We start from the raw sequence: 5,376 nt of genomic DNA on the forward strand, positions 1-5,376 counted from the left end.
AACTCATTGTCGTTGAGTCAATCCCAACTCATAGTGACCCCTCCTTGGGTTTCCAAGGCACTATCTCTATGGAATTAGATTCCCCAACTTTCCTTCTGAGGAGTGGCTGGTGGGTCTGAACTGAACTGCCAGTCTTCTGGTTAGCAGTCAATTGCCTCAGATACTATGCCACCAGAGCTCCGATCTACCCTCTAGTTAGTGATTTATCCTTACTTCCCCACTCACCCCTCATAATCATAAAAGAATATTTGTGGTTTTGCTAGTGACTCCTAACAAAATAATTCCCTATCCCTAGGACATTTCAGATACAGCAATAAATATGGTTCTTGCTCAGACTTGCCAATGAGTGGGGTACATAGTGCTCCCCATCCTTACACCAAAGACACTTTTGGTCATATCTAAAAGGGGGAGGGATGCCAAGAGATAGGAAGGTATCATATTTCTTTTTGCAATCCACATTTCCCAAGATAATCCTGATTTTAGGTATTCTATCCTATTGATAAGAACTCTGGTAGCATAGTGCCTAAAGCACCTGACTGCTAACCAGGTTAGCAGTCCAAACCTACCAGCCACTCTTCAGAAGGAAGGTTGGGCAATCTACTTCTGTAATGATACCGCCTCGGAAACCCAAGGAGGGGTCACTATGAGTCAGGTCCGACTTGACAGCACATAACAACATCCTATTGATGGGAGCTCTAGTAGCATAGTGCCTAAGGCATTTGACTACTAACCAGAAGGCTGGCAGTTCAAACCCACCAGCCACTTCTCAGAAGGAAGACTGGACAATCTACTTCCATAGTGATACTGCCTCAGATACCCAAGGAGAGGTCACTATGAGTCGGATCTGACTCGATGGCAGTGAGTTTGAGTTGAGTATCCTATTGATCCTACAAATAGGTATTTTTCTATTCAAAACCATACGCTCTGCTTTTTAAACTAGAAACAGGATCACCATACCCTGAAGGCACTGAGTTTGATATCTAAGGTGGTCTCTGATCATAATGATGAGGCATGTATCTACGGCTAACTTGTAGTGACCAGTGGGCCCTTCCAGAGGCAAGGAAAGTAAAAAAAAATAAAAATAAAAAATATTCTGACTCATGGCAACCTCATTGTTACAGAGTATAACTGAGCTCCATAGGGTTTTAGGACTATGATCTTTCATAAGTAGATCACCAGGCCTTTTTTCTGAGGAGCCTCTAGGTGAATTTGAACCTCCAACCTTTTAGTTAGTGGCTAAGTGCTTAAGCATTTGCAACACCCAGGGACCCCAAGGAGAGAGTCAGGGAAACTTTATTTTGTTGAAAATATGTCAGGCATTGGGTAAAGAGTCCCTATGATCTCAATTTCTACAACTCTTCAAGATAAGAATCCTCATCCTCATTTTTACTGAAGATAACCTGTGAGTTTAACCAATTAATCACTCAGTTAGTGGGTAGGTGGAGCACATAGTTCTCCCCACCCTCTCACCAAGACGCTTAACATAAGGAAGGAGTAGTGGTGAAGCAGATATGAATCTGCAGACTACCTTACTCAAGCTTTTCTTTTGCCAACCCCCCACACTATCTGGGAGCTCTGGTAGCATAGTGGCTAAGGCACTTGCCTGCTAACCAGACAGCTGGTGGTTTAAACCCACCAGCCACTCCTCGGAAGGAAGATGGGGCAATCTATTTCCGTAGTGACACCACCTCGGAAACCCAAGGAGGGGTCGCTATGAGTCGGGTCCAACTCAACAGCACATAACAATAACAACAACAACCACACTATCTGTCAAAAAGGCAGAGAAGGAGGGCTCCCAATTGGTTTCTTCCTTCTATGAGATCAGCCCACTCTATGAATGACTTACAGCAGTGGATCTCAAGCCCCTGGAGGATTTGTTAAAACAGATTGCTGGACCCTACCTCTAGAGTCTCTAGTTTGCATTTCAAACAAGTTCCCAGGTAATGCACCACCAGAGCTCATTCCTATGAAGATTACAGCCTAAGAAACCCTGTGGGGTGGTTCTACTCTGTGCTATAGGGTCACTATGAGTCAGAATCAACTTGACAGCAAACAAGTGTAGTCCCTACCTTTGTATTTCTTGATGCTTCATTCTACCCAGGGATTCACATGCCATCTATAGATTGTGACCCTGGCCCCTGGCACTCAATGCCTGTCTATATGGCCCAACTTGGTGGTTACGATATGTCTAAGAAACGGTATTTGGGGAAAAAAGAAAAAAGAAAGAAAATGGCATTTGGGATCATTTAAGAAGCTTATCAAACACCAGGCTATGCCAACACAGGAAAAAAAAAAATCTAGGATCATACCTCACCCAGTTTTCTAGAGCCATCCAACTTGCTTTCCTCTTCTTACTCTTGTCCTCTAGCTAAACAGCATTATCCCAAAATAGATATTTAATTAGCCCAGGCGGCTGTCAAATATATTAGAGTTTCAATAGCAAGAAGCAGAAGGAGACTGGATTAAAAAATAAATGAACCATCACAGGTTGTATAGAATGGCAGATGTGCCAATTGCCTTAAAGGTAGTTGGGCTGGGCCTGCCTTCCTAGAAGTTAACAGGAAGGCAAGAAGGGGGAAGAGAGGTCTTTGCCTCTCTGAGGTTTTCTCAGTTTTTTGGTGCCTGCCTGTATCCTCACAGAAAGTCCCCTCCCTCACCAGCTAAACATGGACAAGAGCAAAATCCCTTTTCCTCTCTCCCTTTGTTGGTGTGCTGTTGTTATGTGCCGTCGAGTCGGACCCGACTCATAGCAACCCCTCCTTGGGTTTCCGAGGTGGTATCACTACGGAAGTAGATTGTCCAAGCTTTAAGCACATCTAAAACAGGCTGAAATTGTATGCTCCAGGAGGTTACTCAGCTCTCTCCTGACTAAACCAGAAGTCCTCCTATTACAGCCTTGTACATGAACTCTGACCTTTTTTCCCAAAATGCCCAAGGCAAACATTCTCCCCATTTCTAGAAACAATGCCCAGGTTATTTCAGCAACAGCTAGAATTCACCAGGGTGTACAGCAAAGACTCAGACTGGCTATTGGAAGAAGCTCTGCCAATACCTCTGTAAACAATACTGGACAGGTCCTTTTCCCCATCACAGTCTCAGTTTCCTTAGCTATCAAGTGATGAACTTGACCCAGTTAAATGATTTCTCAAGTCCCTTCTAGCACTCACATTTTATTAAGGTTAACACTTTAGATCAGCACAAGACTGGAACTCCATTAATGAAGCTTATTTCTCCACTTCTTCCTTTGCGCTTGACAGGATGCTTTTACTGTTCTCTTTATTTAGGAAAATGAGAACTTGGAGCTGACTGGGACCCTCTGGAAGACAATTCACTTAGATGTTGTTGGCAACACATTAAACCAGAGGCCAGTCAGAACTGAGTATGGGGTTTTCACTTTAGCCCTTGATTGCCCCATTCAAAAAGCAATGGAATCTTTGTTCTTTGTTCTCACCACTTAGTTTTGAAGAGAAATCATCTTTCTAATGACATCAGCTCTTACTTCCAGTCGCATTTCTGACTGCCTGCTATCATTCTAATGAAACCTGTAGAATTCATCATTTGCCCCCAATAGGCACCGCCTGAAAATTTCCCATGTTTGAGAACTCTTCTGGGCCTGTTGTTCGTTTCTTCCTCAAGTTTTTCTCTCAGATATGGCTCTTTCTCTTACTCCCACTGTTCCATCCTAGGCGTGGCCCACATCACTTCAAGTTGTCTCCCAACTGGCCTTCCTGCTGCCAAGAGGAAGAGGCCTTTCTTCTTCTAAATCTATTCTTCTAACAAACTTCTTAAAACTTCTCTGTTGGTGCCACTCTCCATGCTCAAGAAGTTACCCATCATTGGTCTCACAAGGATCTCCTTAATCTAGCCCCACCTTTGTATCTAACCCTTGTCTTGAACTAGACAAGGAACTCCTATTCTACCTGGACTGATGCTCTTGAAGATGCTGTCCTACCTCTCTGCCTGTGATTTAGCCATATCCTTAGCCTATGATTATAGCCAGGCTGTCTCTTCCTAGCTTTGCGATCTTGGCCTGCCTATTCCTTAATGACTCAAGCCTGTATTCTTTCTCTCTTTGTCTCCTTCAAGATTTTCTACCTAGGATAAGACAAAAAAAATAAGATAATCTGGAGTTCTTTTAGTTGTCAATTAGAGTATTATAATCCAAATAGCCAGAGTTAATGGTAAACCTAAAACATCTACTTAATCTATAATGAATAGCATTGTTTTTAGCCTCAATCTAAAGTTCTAGGACCTGACAGCTAAAACCAGGCAAGCTCTGAGGCTGATAATAGCTACAGACTTAGCAGTATCAGGTTATAGAACATCCTATGGAAACAAGGACATTGTTTATAGAATATGCGTCCACTATTGGCACAATTTATTGCCAGGTGTATTCTAGAGGAGATTGGGTTTTGCTGAAGATCTGCACAGGTGCTCAATGGTCATCAGGGAAAGAAGAGATGTCAAACAAGAAAAACCCCAATATGAATATGAAAAAATCACAAAAGTTGCTTTTCCTTTTCCCTGTGACTCAATAGTTCACACCTGGCTGGTTCCAGTGTCAATCTGAGTATTGCTATCACTCATAACTAAATAATTTCATTTCTGAACAAAATAATTAATGCATTCAAGGGATGATGGTTCTAAATGTGGTGAAATATGCAAATATCATCTTTTAATTACACAATTATCTTTGTTCCTAGTTTGGGCATATGATTTGTGAGTCATTAGGTATCAGCTTCCTCTAAAGTTCCACTGGTTTTCATTTAAATAACATGGCATATCTACCATTGGCTTCAGTCACATCTAGCATACACAAAATCTAGCTGGGTTGGTTTGAAAAGGTGAGCCTCAATGGGCACAGGTTCACGAAGAGCAAGATATCCCTCCCAATCAAGAGGCCAATATATACACTGATCAAAATCCAACTTGAACCTGAGAGAACCTAAAAGTTTGGGAAACCCAGACAAGCTTCCTAGGATATGAAGTCATTGAGGACATTTTCTTATCCATGCCAAGCTAATAATAAAGGACAGCTGCTTCCTGCATCTTTGAAAGAAACAATATGATCTCACAAGATCATACTGTCACAAGATGATCTCACTTATAATGATGACCAAGCAGATGAAGGAAGGAGAGATGTTTGCTCAGACTGGAGCTTAATAATAAACTCCCCTCGTATGAAACTCCAGCCACTATCTCAACTTAATGGGCCAAGGAGTTTCTGAAATGATACTTAGCTGCTGCCCCAAAAGTTCACAATGTTAAGAATATGGTCTTCTTGAAGGAATATGTCCATTAAAAAATTTAGCCAACAATAGCTACCAAAAAAATAAAATACTTGGGAATAAATCTTACCAGGGACACAAAAGACCT

This window comes from Orycteropus afer, unplaced genomic scaffold, assembly GCF_000298275.1.
Source record: "Orycteropus afer afer isolate SDZICR_OR568_19922 unplaced genomic scaffold, OryAfe1.0 scaffold00680, whole genome shotgun sequence".
In the NCBI taxonomy this organism is placed as follows: Eukaryota; Metazoa; Chordata; class Mammalia; order Tubulidentata; family Orycteropodidae; genus Orycteropus; species Orycteropus afer.